We start from the raw sequence: 18,500 nt of genomic DNA, 5'->3' as shown, positions 1-18,500 counted from the left end.
TTCATTGTGGAGCATTCAATTACATAAAGCCCCACCTGCAATAAAATTGGTACAGGCCATGCACAAGATTATTATTAACTAGATTGTAGAAAGAAGAAAAGAAATTTCACCCTTATCCATCCATGTACTGACCTTTTGCTTGTTTCCTTATAACTCAGTCAGATTTCTGCCTAGCTCTTCCCAGTGACCATAAATATGCCAAAGGAGCCCATGGAAGTACTTGATTTCCTACAGATGTGTTTTTAAAGACTTGAAATGCAGCCCTGGTGTCAGTTTGGGAAGGCATGCCATATTTATGATGGTATTGCTTCAGAACATTTTTCTAAACCATGTGGATTTCAATAAGAGTATCAGTTGCAAAATAATATTTGGAGAAAATAAACCACTTTGACTTGAATTCTGTACTTATAAGTGTTGGGAATAATAAAGATAAACACAGAAGCATCGTGGTGATAAAACCAGACAATTAAAATCTGCAAGTCACTAATATTCAACTCCTAAAAAAAAAAAGAGTAAGCAAAGGAGGACAATCCTATCTTAGAGGAGAAATTTGTTCTTGTTCATATATATTGTTAGCTTTTAGGTAAGCGAGGTTATTCACTGCATTATATATTCAATATGTTTTTAATGATTACCAAGGACAGGTACAAAATAACATTTAGATTTTGCAAGAATTCAATATGCTTATAGCCTTATTATACTTGATTTGCAAAGCTATAAACCTTTCCCCTTAACATGTATATAGTATAAATGAGTATGAAGAGTAACCAATCTTTTAAGAATACTACATGTTCTTCATCTTCGTCTTCAGATCAAATTAGCAGATAGTATCTTTATACTACCAAGCTTTTGGTTGTATTATGAGACACTTCTGGGAGACAAGGAGTGGTTTTTTTACAGAAAGCATATAAACATGGTTAAAACTTGGAACTAAAAACATAGGAACAGCATGGAAACAGATATTTGTAATTTTGAGGCAGAGGTTCAGAAAATAAGCTTATTCTTATTCTTCTCTACCCAAAAGTCCATTTTTTAAAATCTTGTCAACAGGATTTCTGTGGGCACCTATGGTCTTGTGCATGAAAGTTCTTTAAATATAATCCACTTGGAAGTCAGCACCCACCCACCTTCCTAGAGATGGAAATATTTTGGTGGATATTAAAAAATAACAGTATATTATATTTCCATAAAGGAAAAATGAAAAATCTTAGCCAAAGACAGCCCCAAGTCTCCCTCCCCCAAGCAGAAACCAAAAAGGCCAGTTTTTAGAAATGCAGATTTGATAATCCTTTCAGAAAGACTGGTACCAGGAAGCTTAGAGCTGATGGGATTAGAAAGACAAAGACCCCTAAAATCTACATCCCCCACCCAAACTCTAAAAACATGACCTTTAGGACATAATAGGATTAACCCACTACCATCAGAATACCAAAAGGACATGCTCAGAAGCTCAGGTCAAAGTACATGACACAGGAAATACAAAGCTTCAAACATGAACAACTCCAAACACAAAAGCCCAAGAAAGTATAAAAACCCATCAGTCCCAGCTACATGTAGTCAGTTTCCCCAGAGCCACATTTCTGTCTGGCTCTGCTCTTCAGTAAACTACAACCTTCTTTCTAAAGCAATGTCCATGTTGTTTATTCCTGGCTTGGACTGGATCCTGATAAAGATTTTTCTTCATCATAAATATTAAAATGTTAAATTTTATGTTGGTTAGACTATTTGTCATCTCTAATTCATCTAGAGCAGGGGTGTCAAACTTGCTGCATCAGGTGACATGTCATGACATATTGTGACTTTTTTCCACTTGCCGGAGCTGGGGTGGGCACGACTTCCGCATGACACATCTGGCCTATGGGCCGACGGTTTGACACCCCAATCTAGAGATTATTCTTCTCAATAAATGACTGCTGTTTTTATTTGTGTCATTCTTTTCCTGATTGAAAACTAGGACATCTGGTTAATAGAATCTGTTAAGAATAGCTGGACTTTTGGTGGCACTAACTCAGTCCCAGAATTTTGACATGTTGGCAAGCTGATTTCACTGTTTCTTGAAATTATTCTGAATAAGAAGGATTTTTGAATTAGTTACAAGATTGTTTATTATTATTAATAACAATAACAACAATAATAATAATGACTATTCCATTATTGGACTTAACAGTATAGGCTCAAACATACAGTCTCTGTTTCTGGTCATTTGTTTTCTAATTTGCATTTGTGATCCTAACTGTAACTCTAGCACAGCAAGTACTAAACTAATTCCATGTAACAATATTTATCATTAGAGTTCTAGAGAAACATCTCTTTTTTTTATTTGTACCTTCCCCAAAATTTTGCAATTTATCAGCAGAACCAATGACTTATGGTATGTATATAACTGGAATGATTCCATTCTATAAAGGGACTCCGAGAATTGTTCACATATCTATAGGCTTTCTCATTTTGTGCTGAGCTTTTAGATCTATGAGTGTTCTGGAACAATAGGCTGTTGACTTCAGCTGTTCTTCATGAATTGGAGGAAATGCTCCATCTAATTCCATAGATGCTGGCTTTAGCGTTCAGTAATATGCCAACTGACATCACAGAATACCAGCACTGGAGCAATTGCTAAGATCTGCCTGATACTATGAAAGCTTTTGTTTATATTTCCAATGTCAAATCGTATCTGCTTTGAGCATTTTTAAAGAGTGTAGTTTCTTCCAACTGTGGCACAAATTTTAAAAGATACTGCGCTATCCCCACCTTATCCCATCCCTCATCTCTTCAGTTTAACTACAGATTTAGGGGAAAGAGCAGCATTAATTCCTAAAATAGCCAGATCTTTGTTTATATTAGACTCATTCCATTGTCATTTATTTTATGTCCAAAATATGTTAGCTTTCAAGCATGAGAAATATTTGCTTCAGTGAGGATATTATGAGATTGATAATCATAAACCTTTTATCCCTGTTTTTAAAACCTTTTAAGCAGTTATTTGTTTATGTGCTTGCATCATTTTTTTAAAACTGCATAATAGCAACTGAGACCTGAAAAGATTGCCAACCATTTCATGTAAGTATTGATTCTTCCATCTATTCACTGATTTCAGATCACATTTCACTACCCTGCTCCTACTAGATGCTACAGAAAAGTCAAAAATAACAAGCTATAACATAAGTTACCGAACACTTTACTTATTTTTTCAGAGACTTGTCTGGCTGCTGAATTTGATATCAGTTGAATTTTCTAGATTAAATATGGAGCTTGAATAATGAAAACTGTATGCCTTGTTTTAAGGTAATGTACTTTTAGAAAGGGACATAGTTAGCATATCAACTGAAGCTGTGAAAGGATACTACTGACTATTATCTCTATATAGGAAATCAAAGAAAGATTTGGGTCCTAAAATATATCCAAACTATGTACCTTCTGTTTCTGGAAAAGTTAATTCTATCCAGATTAGGAAGAATTCAAACTTCTTGGAATTATGACCTCTCACAATGAGTATCTTACTATTTTGTCAGTTTCAGTTTTTTATGCTTCATCCAATCCATTACTGATTTCAGGGTACCAGTGAAGCCACACCATTTTCTGAAGATATTTCAAAGAGATAGACTGGATGCCATCAACATATTGTATGCATCTGGCTATAAATTCAGTAGTTTCATATAGACCAGGGGTGTCAAATGCTGGCCCGCGGGCTGGATGCGTCATACCGAAACCGCGCCCACCCCATTGCTGGCATTGGAAAAAAAGTTGCAACACATCGTGACACATCATATGATGTCGCGAGTTTGATACCTCTGATATAGATATTGGAAAACTTTAAAGGACATTTTCAGTGCCTATTCCTAAATTGCTCAATGAATTCTGAGGGATATCATGGTGGGTGCAATTGAAAGAAGTCAAGAGGAATCAATGGACTCATACCCTAGTTTTCATTTAAATATTATCTATCAAGCCAGCAAAGGATATTTCAATTATGTAACCCATTCTGAATTCAAATTGAAATGGGATAGAATAATGTTCCTTCCAAAACTATCTGCAACTAATATTCTTCCACATTTTACTCAAACATAGAAAATTACAACTTTTTAAAACTGGTCTAATATTTTGCCTCCTTTAAATAAGAGGGCATCTTTTCTTAGAGAAACATTTGTAATATTAACTAAAGCATTACTGATAATTTCTGACTAAAAATTACAAGCTAAATTGGTCAAAGAACAAGACGCTAAGTGGTGGAATGTTTCACTCCAAGCAGTTTGCCTCCATCTTCTAGGACAGAAATTGATTCTACGTATTCAGAGAGAATTTCTACACTTTCTGTAATTAGCTCTTCATTGGCAGTCACAAACAGACAGGCCTACGTGCAAATTATTTTATCCACCAAAAAACTAATTAAAATTTAAAAACATAAAATGGAACTTTTGATGGTTCTGTAATTGCAGTCTGAGAGGTTACAGCAGTGGTACAGGACAACCTGAGACAACTCATCAGGTTCAACATAGGCAGAAGACAACTGTTCTTTTCTTACTAGGGTTGTCTTCTGCCTACATTGAATACTCCATTCATACTCCAATGGTCAGTCTTTCCATCTTAGTCCTTGAGTACATTCATTCATTACTGCCTTGTCGTGGTGAAGGGGCTTGTGTAACTCAATGAAGCTATGAGCTATGCCATGCAGGGCCACCCAAGATGGACAGGTCATAGCAGAGAGTTCTGACAAAATGTGATCCACTGGAGAAGGAAATGGCAAACCACTCCAGTATCTTTGCCATGAAAACCCCATGGACAGTACTAAAAGGCAAAAAGATATGATGCTGGAAGATGAGCCCCTCAGGTCAGAAGGTGTCCAATATGCTACTGGGGAAGAGCAAAGGGTTAGTACTAGTAGCACCAGAAAGAGTGAAGCAACTGGGCAAAAGCCGAAAGGACGCTCAGCTATAGACATATCTGATGGTGAAAGGAAAATCCGATGCTGTAAAGATTTTTTCTCCATAGGAACCTGGAATGTAAGATCAGTGAATCAAGGCAAGCTAGACATAGTCAAACAAGAGATGACAAGACAACATCGACATCTTAGGAATCAGCAAACTAAAATGGACAGGAATTGGTGAATTTAACTCAGATGACCAGGTATACTATTGCGGGTAAGAATCTCTCAGAAGAAATGGAGTAGCCTTCATAGTCAATAAAAAAATAGGAAAAGCAATACTGGGATACAATCCCCAAAATGACAGAATGATCTCAGTTCGAATCCAAGGCAAACCATTCAATATCACAGTAGTCCAAACCTATGCCCCAACCACTAGTACTGAAGAGGATGAAATTGACCAGTTCTATGAAGCCCTACAGCACCTTATAGAATTAACACCAAAAAATGATGTCCTTATCATCATGGGGGATTGGAATGCTAAAGTCGGAAGCCAAACAATAACTGGAATAACAGGCAAGTTTGGCCTTGGAGTACAAAATGAAGCAAGGCACAGGCTGATAGAATTCTGTCAAGAGAATACGATGGTCATAACAAACACTCTTTTCCAACAACCCAAGAGACGGCTCTACACATGGACATCACCAGACGGTCAACACAGAAATGTGAAGTGAAATGGGCCTTAGGAAATCTGAGCAACAATAAAGCTAGTGGAGGTGACAGTATTCCAGCTGAGCTATTCAAAATCTTAAAAGACAATACAGTAAAAGTGCTACACTCAATTTGCCAGCAAATTTGGAAAACTCAACAGTGGCCACAGGATTGGAAAAGGTCAGTTTACATTCCAATTCCAAGAAAGGCAATGCCAAAGAATGTTCAAATTATCGCACCATTGCACTCATTTCACATGCTAGTAAAGTTATGCTTAAAATCCTACAAGCTAGACTCCAGCAGTATGTGGATCGAGAACTACCAGAAGTACAGGCAGGATTTCGAAGAGGCAGAGGAACTAGAGATCAAATTGCCAACATACGCTGGATCATGGAGAAAGCTAGGGAGTTCCAGAAAAACATCTACTTCTGCTTCATTGACTATGCTAAAGCCTTTGATTGTGTGGATCACAACAAATTGTGGCAAGTTCTTAAAGAGATGGGAGTACCAGAGCATCTTATTTGTCTCTTGAGAAATCTATATGCGGGTCAAGAAGCAACAGTGAGAACTGGACATGGAACCACTGATTGGTTCAAAATTGGGAAAGGAGTCCGGCAAGGCTGTATACTGTTGCCCTGCCTATTTAACTTATATGCAGAGCACATCATGAGAAAGGCAGGGCTAGATGAATCAAAAGTTGGAATTAAGATTGCCGGGAGAAATATCAACAACCTAAGATATGCAAATGATACCACTCTAACGGCAGAAAGTGAGAGGAACTAAAGAGCCTCTTGATGCAGTTGAAGAAGGAGAGTGCAAAAGTTGGCTTGAAACTCAACATTAAGAAAAACAAAATCATGGCATCCGGCCCTCTCAATTCCTGGCAAATAGATGGGGAAGAAATGGAGGTAGTGATAGATTTTATTTTCCTGGACTCCAAGATCACCTCAGATGGGGACTGCAGCCAAGAAATTAAAAGATACTTGCTCCTGGGGAGGAAAGCTATGGCAAATCTAGACAGCATACTAAAAAGCAAAGACATCATCCTGCCAACAAAAGTGCGTATAGTCAAGGCCATGGTTTTCCCAGTTGCAATGTATGGATGTGAAAGTTGGACCATAAGAAAGGCTAAGTGACAAAGAATTGAAGGCTTTGAACTATAATGCTGGAGAAAACTCCTGCGAGTCCCTTGGACTGCAAGGCATTCAAATTGGTCAGTCCTAGAAGAGATCAACCCCGACTGCTCTTTAGAAGGCCAGATCCTGAAGTTGAAACTCAAATACTTTGGCCATCTAATGAGAAGGAAGGACTCACTGGAGAAGGGCCTAATGCTGGGAAAGATTGAGGGCAATAGAAGAAGGGGACAACAGAGAATGAGGTGGCTGGATGGAGTCACTGAAGCAGTAGGCATGAACTTAAATGGACTCCAGAAGATGGTAGAGGACAGGAAGGCCTGGAGGAATGTTGTCCATGGGGTCACGATGGTTTGGACACGACTTTACAATTAACAACAACAACAACATTCATTCAGTTCATCTTTCAAGCAAGTTAGATTGGGCAATTTGAGCCATCTAGGTTGTTTGAAGATAATATAGATAATGTATTTTGCCAAGTAAAATGATGTAATAGGAGATTACAGTCTTGGGCACAGCAGTTTGAGAATGATGCAAAAGAAGCTGATGCAAAGCCAGATTTTATATTGATGAATTTGATAATCATGAATTCCAGGAAAATGGTGATATTTATTTTGTGGATGTTTACTATTTTGATGTGTTTTCATGTAGTTTTATATTTTTATATGTTCAGAGTTAAGTTGGGTGGCTATGGAAATTGAATGAATGAATTGGCCATGGCAAAGAGTCAGTTTTCTGTGTCCCCTTCTGCCAATTTAATCCATTAATTTCTGTGCTAACTATGAAGGAAAGAAAACATCTTCCTCATAAACATTTCATAAATCAAACAGTTTGGTGCATTCTCTATCCTTTGTTTAGTTAACGATAGAAGGATTTCCTTTCCTTCCCCTTCCCCTTCCCCTTCCCCTTCCCCTTTCCACTATACTAAGTCTTCATGGTTTGCATTTCCATACTGATTGAAGAGGGGAGGATTTCTCTTACTCTGTAAGCAACATGGAAGCACAGATCATATCTCCTGACAGGCTATCCAATTTTTTGGCGGGTGAATTATTTTTGTAGACTTTTTTTTATAAGATTGAGTGAGTGAAGAAGCTTATAGCAAACATTTTGGCAACCTGATTTATTCATTATCTAAGAACTTTATCATGATACCTGGCTTAAAAAATTCTTGAAAGCTTTCGGTGATAGTATTGTGGTCTGTAAAAAGAAGGGCTTATTTTTTTTGCTGCAAAAATCATCTTACTAAATTTATTGATTGATCACATTTATATGAGTGCCCATGTCATAAAAGCTGATTCTGAATGGCATACAATAATCAATAGAACAGAAAATATATAAAAATTGCAAGTCATCTTAGAATATTTCTGATTCCCCAGGACCCTCAGGCCTAGAGACATAACCAGATCTTGAGGGACTTTCAGAATGATTACCCAAATACTTCAAGGAATTCACTTGTTCCATCTTCTTACCATTAGAGTCCATCTATGTCTCTTTGGTCTTTTAGCAAATACTACTTCTTTGATTTTGTAATAGTTTATCTGTAAGTATTTCCTAGAGTAGGTACCAAATTCTGTCAGGATTCTTCTCATTCCAATTATTGTTATTGACATGAGTGGGCAAATGGTGTTCTTCCTCCTTAGGCCAATGAACTGCTGAAGCCGCACAATGTATTTATGAACCACTGAAACTATACAGTTTAATAGTCAGTTTTTAGATGTTTATGGAAACATTGCTTAACTTCAGCAGTTCATTAATTTGAAGAAGAACACCATCTACCATTTTTAGTAATAGGAAATAGGAAATCTATTTTTAAGTATTGATGATTCACAAGTCAGATGTTCTTATCCTGGAGATTGCCTGTATAAGTAAACACAGTCTTGATACTGATATTTATTCAGTTAGTTTATTCTGACTAAAAGAATGACATATTTCAATTTCTTTAAGACTTGGATTTGGAATGCTATGTCTAGGAAAAGACTTGGGGATTTTTTTTGGAGGACAAGAAAACTGAGAAAAGTTATGGCACTCAGATGTAAACTCATGCTCTGGATCAATGGTATAGAAACAACTACAAATGAAATAATGGCAAGGCAAGGTTACAGAAGAAGGTGTAAATTACATGTACTTTACCTTCCGCCTTTTCTGTCATGTCCTCTTCTTTTAGGGGCTATAGGGTAAAGGCTGAAAGTTGAAGAGTCCAAGTCTATCAACCTCTCCTCTTAACTTGTGATAGCAAATGAAAATATTTGGATAAGGCATAACACAGAGGCCATTTTATTTACATATGAGAGACCTATCTATACATACATCAAAAGCCTCCTTCTTTTATTCCAACCTCCTGCAGCACTCCTCTTGTCTTTCAAGCAGCTAAATACATTATTTAATGTTCCACTTTGCCATGGTTACATTAATTAGGGTGGTTAAATCAATATTGTCAGACTTTCTATACTCCTCACTCCCAAGCTTGAAAAAAGCACAATAGATCACAGACAGGAGTGTTTGGAGGGTAGGAGTCAAAGCTAGCAAGACACATCTTGTGCAGATGTCCATTGCCCTTTCCCCATGCCCTTTCAATAGTTTTTCCGCTGTGTTTACAGATAAAAGCGTCACATTTTTTCTGGAATCAAGTGAGTAGGCCATGCCTTTCTTTATAATATTTGGAAATCAATGTGAAATTATATGTGTGTGAGAAAAGTAGACTGATAATGAATAAAATAAAATAAAATTTGGGACTTTAGGAATATTCAAAATTATTAATGAGTTCTTTCATAATCTTTCCAGCAGTCAATATTATAACCATCCTTTGGGGGCAAGAGAGTTAAAATCTGAAAATATTAATTAGCTTTAGTTTGAATACTAAGTCCTTGCCAATATTTTGAGATGAAGTAGTTTACAACTCAAAGGCTCTTCTCAAAGTCACTAGCCTTGCTTCTCTTATTCTGCACTATAATTTTGTGCTGCTTTCATTAGAGCTGCCTATAGCTTTGGTAGATGAGAAAGGAAAATTATTGAAGGGCCATTCACTGTCAATGGAACAGCAAAAAAACATCACTTTTGCTACCTTGTCCTTGTTTTCTTGCTACAAATGGAAGGAGGAAATGCTGCTACTTCTGACTTTGAAATGGGTGACGGTAGCAAGATGATATGGTGGTTTGCTGCTCTCTTAGATGCCATAGTAATAGCAGCCACCCACTCTGTAGTTCATTGCAATATTTTCCATGAATTGGGAATTGAGCTATTAATTAATTGGTTCATCGTCAAGACTATCCTCCCATTATGATAGGAATATAACAGGCAGCACTGTCCAATTGGAATATCTCCAATAATTATTACATGTAATAGCATGTAGTTCCATTCATGAACTCTGCTTCTGTTATTATATTACAGTAATAATACTGAAGATATACCAACTAAAGATGCAAAAATCATTGCGTTCTCCTTTTTCATTTTAGACATTGTGATGGAATCATATGCAGCAACTTGTTACAGTCATTGTTTAATAACAATAATTGGAAATAAAAATTGCATAGCTAAGCAACAAAGTTGTTAAGCAAGACATCATGTGACTGACTTATGATTGCTGGGTTTTTCATTGATTGCTTGTCAGAAGCCGACTGTGAAATGCACAAATGGCAATCATATGATCATAGGTGTGAGGACCATTTGTGACATGGGCGATAGATTTAGGACACAACATCAGTTTGGATCAATGGCAGCAGGTGTGGATGCGAAATAATAAAATTACATTGGCATCATCATACAAAGAAAATTCATATAAGATGATTTACAGATGGCATCTCCCTCCAGCAAGATTAGCCAAAATGTACAAAGGATACTCATCATTATGTTGGAAATGTAAAAAAGAAAAGAGCACATATTTTCATGTTTGGTGGCTATGTAAGGAAGCACAGATATTGGCGTATGATTTGGGAATGGGTTACAGAAATGAGTATACAAAACATCCAGTATAAGCCTGGGACATTGTTGTTAGGAATTCTTGAAAATAATGTTAGTAAAGAAGATATATATTTATTCACTCATGTGGTTACAGCGGCAAGAATTGTATTCGCTCAAAATTGGAAAGCTACGGCTATACCTAGTGAGGAAATCTTAATTCATAAAATTATTCACTGCACAGAATTAGATAGGTTAACTAAGAGACTCAAAAATCAGGATGAAATGGATTTTTACCAAATCTGGAATAAATTTTATAGATGGTGGGGGAAAAAATATGGTAGTCACTGTAATGAGATAAGTTAAGATTGAGATTAGAGTGATGTTATTGTAAAGGTTTTTTTTTCTTATATTAGTAGTTAATTGTGAATATAAACTGTGATGTATGTCAAATCTGATTTACCATGTTCAATGTTTTTAATTTTTGTTATTCAATAAAAATATTTAAAAAAAAAATAAGTGTGAGGACCATTTGTAAAGTTTCTTCTTCAGCACTGTTGTGACTTTGAACAGTTGCTAAAGAGGAATGTTTTTAAGCAAGGTTTACCTATATATTTTTTCTGACAGTGTTTGAGTTCTCAAATAATTGGGGGGAGGAACTGAAAAATGAAAGTTTTGCTTTCTAACTTAACTATGAATTTTTAACTCCTACACCTTGATATCCATAGTGCTTATTCAAGTACATTATTCTTTATTGTGTCTTAATTCTACAAGTTTTTGGCTGAATTTTGTGATGAGCAATAAGAATAGCAAGATCTCAGATTAAGGGGTGGATTCAAAGTCAACGTCACGGATTTCCACAGCAAGCTGAGATTTTGTCAAAATGATGAAGCAACCATTCCAGTCACAGTACACTTTTGCACCCTGAGAACAGTATCATGGCCAAACACTAAAAGGGTGGAGCTTGTACTGCAATGTTGCAGTACAATGTTTATCTTGTTTATCTCTACAAACATCTACATACAATTATGGAACTAAGTTCAGAAATAGATCTTTAATTGTATTGCTTCATGTATTACTGATGAGCTGCGATTTTACTCATATGAAGTGATGCTTGTATATAAACATATAAGTATACTGTCTATCTAAATAAAGATACACTATTGCAAAAGCCATATCATAAATATATATTAAAATATTAAAATTAAAATATTTCCTCCATTAAGTGAATGGGAAAGAAAACACTACAATATCATTCTTGTAAAAGTTAAATAAGGTCATGAATAAATAATGCTGCTTGAATCTGACAAAGACTGTTGTGAGCTCATTCTTACTCTGCCTGTAATACCAGTATGTAATTCAGTAGTTTTTTCCATATGATAAAAGAACATTAGTCTTTAAATTGTTGTATTGGGATCTGGAATTGGATCAATAATCGAATCAATAATTGATTTTATCCTTTCCTTCCTAAATATACTCTGTAGCATTCTCAGACTTTGCCTGTTATTGCTACATCTTGGTTGTATCATCATTCCTATATTATTCTTACATTATATTATTAGTAATGGTTAGCTGGAAGCATAGCATGCTACTGATTAAACTAAAAATATAATATACTTTGGAATTAGATTGCAGTGCAAAATGCTTTGGATTCAACATCTGTGGGATATTTTTAAAAAGTGGTGAGGAGAGCCTTATAAGCAAAAAAAAGTCAGAAGCAAAAACAGGTAGACATTCTCTGTTTTAGACATCAGAAGAAATAACCCAGGGAAGGGATGTAGATGAGCTTAGAAAGCTGTGATTCCCATTTGAACTATTAAACTTAGAATGATGGAGATCATATATCTGTTTATTATGTGTCCATTTGGGCCCCGGGCAGATAGCATACATCCTCTGGATTTCTGCAATGTTATCAAAACTCCTAGCAGTTTCTGAGTTCTGTCTTTCCTTAATATCTCGGTACAGAGACTGGGGAAAGCAGTCTCCTTCCTGTCTCATGATCCTACATCTAAGACACAGTGAATTAGGAATACTAATAGTAATCTGCCCACTCCAATCACTCTGATTAGAATGATGGTCTGACCCTTGTGTCAGACCAACAGAGATATTAAGGAAAGGGTCACTCTCAGCTTAGAGTATGCCTACTGATCACTGAAATAAATATTTTTCTTTTGTCTCCTCCCTACCAGGGCTGTTTACATAGCACAGCATAAGTTTATTTATTTCCTTTCTGGCATATGTGCTTTAACACTGTCGTCTGCAATGTCTGTCTGACTAGAATAACACTGGAGCTTTGTGAAGGTTGTTGAATCAGATCAGAACGGGCTGCAGCTCTCCATTCAAGTCTCCTTTTATTTGCTTGTTTGTTAAATTTATTTGCTGCCCTTGTTTATTTCAAAGTGATTCTTTTATATAAATGAAAATCTAAGCCAAAGAACTTGATTTTATTCCATAGCATCTGCAGAAAGGGCTAATATAGGCAAGATGACATGCTCCATCCCTTTGTATGTTTAGGTAGTGATCATAGTACTGCAACTGGCGTTTTGCTTTTTTAAACCTCCACCTTCAGAAATATGACTGAACCGGATATATCCAGGAGCACAGCCCTAGTCATTGTTTTAAAACTAATTAGCTGGAATGTTTTTCAGAAGATCATGCAATATTTCCTCCATATTTAAACATGAATAATAATAATAATAATAATAGATAATAATAATAGATAATAATTAATGATAATTAATAATAATAAATCTGAAGTCTTTTACTGCAAAATATAGTTTATAAAGCACAATATTTGGCTTCACAGCATGTGCTGTTAAAACCAAACAAATCACATTGTAACTTTGCATACTTATGTCAGCTCTTTGAGATATCCAGACATGTAACCAAACCCTGAGTACTAATGCTACCTTTATTGTAAGGTTACACTAACAGAATCTTACAAATTCTTTCCTCCCTTGCCTTTACTTTCCGGAAAACAAGGAAGTGTCCCTTTTGAGATCCTTTCTTTACTCCCATCCTTTTTTTGGACTCAGATTTCTCATACTGTTGTCTAGGCTGTGACTCTTTCTCTATCTCTCAAAGTTATTCTCGCGGCCTATTACATCTTAAATTAATGGAATACTCTTAAATTAATGGAAATTGAATATATTTATGTGAATATATTTAGTCAAATTGAGTTTTAAAAGCTTGGTATAGAAATGATAATGAATAAGGGAATCTCTGATTTTAATTTTCTTCTACACTATGGTAGAGGGCTGAAACTTCAGCATCATCATGCAAGATTTGTTGTTGTTGTCGTTGTTGTTTAAACCAACCAAAATGCAGAATTAGCCTGGATTGGGACTTTGATGTGGAAGAAAGAAGATTTTGCACTACCCTGCTCTAATTTTGATTAGATTTTTATTCCTCTCATGCCTACTATTTCTCATGGAAGAAAAATGCTGTTTAATTTAGTCCTTTTGGAAGCCTGTCTAACTCAGTCATCCATCTTCAGTAAGGGAATATTAATACTAATTTTAAAGGGATATTAAATATGTTCAGAGACCTGTCTGTTATTAAAACTACTGATATTCTATTTCACTGGCTTCATCCTTTGTACTGTCAAGATTTGAAAGCAAGTTGAGTAATAGTATAGTTAACACTGGGTCAAGGAGTATGCCAGATAAACAGCAAAATCAATAAATACCTAAGAAATAATTTATATTATTAACTACTCATGGTAACAGAAAGTGGCAAGAAGGGATGTACTAAAAATGAGTTGTGCCCTGTTGATCTGCAAATAAAATTCCACTGATAATTCCATTGATAATAAAAAGTGACACTATATGGGGAGATGTAAGTAATACACTGGAATAACATGAACATGTTTGGGTAAATCTGGGCTTTGGCTGCACATACTGCTCCAAATATGCTAAAAACTACCAATATTATTCTTACCTTTAACAGGGATGCTGTATATGGCATAAATAAATTAAGGTTAGTAACCTACTGTATCCTTTCTCGGTGTAACAAAAAAGTCTATGTGAAAGCCTCAATTGAACAAAACCATGATGGGAGGTAGAGGTTAATATCTATGAGCTTATTTAATGACAAAATTGATTTATGAAAGAGTATGATTTGGACTGTAAGAAGTAAAGAGCATAAATTAACAACTAAAATGAACGAAAGAAAAATAATGGCTAGAGACATTATCTTGGAGAAAGAATGTGGCAGTCAAAAATACTCCTTTTTTAATTTTCTTTGACATAAGAAGGGAGGAGACATTCCAGATGTTGTTTCTATAGTCTACATCAATAAAGTAGAGCTCAATATTTTATCTCCTGAGTAGCCAATCAGGAACGTTTTCTACATAGATAAACCATGTACAGTATCTGAACTATAGAGAAAAGGATTAATTGGCAACTTATAAAGCAAGTGATGGAAAACAAAGGTGTAATTTTAACTATAAATAAAATGGTTAAAGTATATTTCCAAAAATGTGAATTAGTGTCATATGCCTAGAAAGGTGCCAGAATTATGATTTAGGACAGTATGAGATTTAACAATTAGCAAAATATTAGAACTATAATGCAACTTTATACTAGAAAGTGAGTGTATACAACATATTTTTCTCTTCAGCAGGTCCTCAAAAATACATAAATATGAGAAATAAAATATATATTTACATTTGTTGACTTAGAGGAAGTATATATTAAAATGAATAGGTGAAATTTATGGAATGTTCAACATAAAGATTGAGTTGAAGAGAGATTACAGAATGTGATTAAAAATACAACACATATACTCTTTTTAATTCTTTTATGTAATAAAAAATAATTAAAAGTATAACAAGGGTGAAAATAAATATAAGAATAAAAAGAAGAAAGTGTGATATCCCTTTAGATAAAGTATAAGCAATGCTTGTGGTTGTTAGACTTGTGTTGGTTGGGGACATTAATGTGTATGAACTTTGCTGTGCAGATGATGTTGTGTTGATGACTGAGAACATGAATGATTTGCAAATATTAGATTACATGATGCAGTGGGAAATATGGGACTGAAAAAATGGTACAAAGTATTTATAATTAGTGGACCAGAGGAAAGCTGTGGATATAATTTACTTGGACTTCAGTAAGACATTTGATAAAGTAAATCACAACCCAATACTTGATAAGACAGAAAAATGTGGGTTAGACAGCATCACCAGATAATTCGTAGCTGGCTGACTGGCCATACCCAGTGTGTGGTCCTCAATGGAACTGCATCTATATGGAGAGAAGTGTGTAGTGGGGTGCCTCGGGGCTCTGTTCTAGGTCCAGCTCTTCAACATCTTCAGCAATGATGAAACTTGCAGACAACACCAAGCTGGCAGGAATAGCCAACACTCCAGAAGATACAGGAGGATCTGGACAGACTTGAACACTGGGCATTATCTAACAAAATGAAATTCAATGGTGAAAAGTAATGTTCTAGGCAAGAAAAACCAAATGTACAGGTATAGTAAAGTGGTACTTGCTCGATAATAGTAACTGTGAGAGGGATCTCAGAGTCCTAGTGGACAATCACTTAAATATGAACCAGCAGTGTGCTGCAGCTGCCAAAAAAGCCAACACAGTGCTAGGCTGCATTAACCGAGGGATAGAATTAAGATCATGTGAAGTATTAATACCACTTTACAATGCCTTGGTAAGACCACACTTGGAATACTGCATCCAGTTTTGGTCACCTCGATGTAAAAAGGATGTTGAGACTCTAGAAAGAGTACAGAGAAGAGCAACAAAGATGATTAGGGGAATGGAGGCTAAAACATATAAGGAACGGTTGCTGGAATTGGGTATGTCTAGTTTAATGAAGAGAAGGACGAGGGGGGACTTAATAGCAGTGTTCCAATATCTCAGGGGCTGCCACAAAGAAGAGGGAGTCAAGCTATTTTCCAAGGTGCCTAAAGGAGGACAAGAAGCAATGGATGGAAATTAATCAAGGAGAGAAGCAACCTAGAACTAAGGAGAAACTTCCTGACAGTTAAAACAGTTAACCAGTGGAACAACCTGCCTCCAGAAGTGCTGGATGCTCTAACACTGGAAGTTTTTAAGAAGAGACTGGACAGCTATTTGTCTGAAATGGTACAGGGTTTCCTGCCTGAGCAGGGGGTTGGACTAGATGACCTCCAAGGTCCCTTCCAACTTTATTATTATTGTTGTTGTTGTTATAATATGAACAACTATGGGTTTTATAAATAGCATAAAATTATAGCAAACAAACTCATTTTCAAATCTTGGTGGAATATTTACTAAATATGAGAAAAAAATGAAAAATGTACAAATACCAGTAGAAAAATAGTGGATACAGTCTCCATGGCAATAGTAATCTGGTGTAGGTCACTGAGGGCCTGACTTACTAAGGCAATCCCACATTGTTTCCGGGTTTTTTGTCTTGGAATAGTTACAGTGTTATCTGTGGGGAGACATTGACATCTGTTCTTTGGTCAGATTACTCTAATTTTCTTTTAATATTCTGTTATTATGGGAAAATGGAGCCTATTTGATTGATTCATCCAAAGTATCCAATGGTTCATGCTGATTTTTATTCTTTTTTATGGCAAAGATAAAATCTGGCTACATTGTTGCAGGGGTCATTTTTTTTTCCTTCAACTTAGGTTGTATATTTAATAGTATGATATTTTATTTTTAGTTTAGATTTTTTTAACCTACCTCAAGGTGGTGAACATACATTCACCTAGTTTCCCCATAAAAACAGCCTTGTGAGGTGGGTTGGGCTGAGATAGAATGAGTGGCCCGGCTTTCAAAGTTTCCTGGTTTCTAGCCTGGAGTCTTTACTACTAGAGCATACTGGTTCTTTTCATTATATTATATATGTATATCTATATCATATTTTATATTTATACTCTTACTTTTTATATAATGTTATGCAATGTTCAGAATCACTGGTTGAGATGGGTGGCAATATACTATAAATTTGATTGATTGATAAATAAATAAAAACTAAATAAAAAGAATGAAAAAATAGAAGGTACACAAAAGAAAAAGAGATGGTAAAATAGAAAGAAAAATATAATAAAGAATAAAGAAAAGAAAGATATAAAAATGACTTTGCTCATTGGACCAGTATAAATTTTTTTAGTAATTTATCGCTTTCTCTTAAAATATAACCAATGATTACTTCTTCTCATATACTATCTACTATCTATTTAAAAAATCCTAATTTTTTAAGTCTCATTTCAATAAAGGTCCATTAATAGCAACATAACTATTTTAACCTTGATCAAAAAAACCAACTTTGTATTCCATCTTTTCATTTTTTAACAATCTTGATTTTTGTCCCTTCAAATAATGTACTAGAACTTAATTTATTTTTATATTTTCTTTGTCCCTTCTCACAAAATTCATCAAGCTTTTAAGAATCCTTGTTTGCAACTTTTGTATTGCACCCAGAAACCAACTGTAACCAGTGAAGCTAATGAACTGGAGGTTCCAGATAACTGAACTGAGGTGTTCCCCTAAGCATTCATGCAGGCATATTCTGTGCCAGCTGTAATTCTCAAGTGGTCTGATTATTTATGGGATCAGCGTTTGCCAACTCTTTCTGCTTATCCTATAAAATCTGGTAGGATAAGCATATTCCAAGTCCTATCAACTAAATAATTGACTCTAGTAGGACTCTATGTCACTGCATTCCCCCCCACCTCAAAGATATAGTTATCCCTGACCATTCTTATTTTGGAAGAATGTTCTTTTTCTATATATTTTCCCAATATACTGCTATTACTGTTATTTCATTATTTTGTTTATTATGGTGTTTTTAATAATCTGTACAGCAATGCACTGAGTAATTTTTGATCAGGTGACCTTATAAATTGAATATATTTTCATGATCATCATCATTGTCCAGCATTATCTAGTTTG

General features: G+C 35.4%; 1 protein-coding gene across 5 annotated transcripts in view; it reads left to right on the top strand.

Annotated features, from left to right (window-relative positions):
* The window catches only part of SKAP1 (src kinase associated phosphoprotein 1), a 502,470-nt gene that overhangs the window by 301,411 nt on the left and 182,559 nt on the right, over positions 1 to 18,500 (top strand). The window lies entirely within an intron of this gene.

The sequence above is a fragment of the Crotalus tigris genome, unplaced genomic scaffold (genome assembly GCF_016545835.1).
Source record: "Crotalus tigris isolate CLP2741 ecotype Arizona unplaced genomic scaffold, ASM1654583v1 scf7180000024472.5447098, whole genome shotgun sequence".
In the NCBI taxonomy this organism is placed as follows: Eukaryota; Metazoa; Chordata; class Lepidosauria; order Squamata; family Viperidae; genus Crotalus; species Crotalus tigris.
Note: the sequence above shows the minus strand (reverse complement) of the source record. Positions and strands in the feature narration are given on the sequence as shown.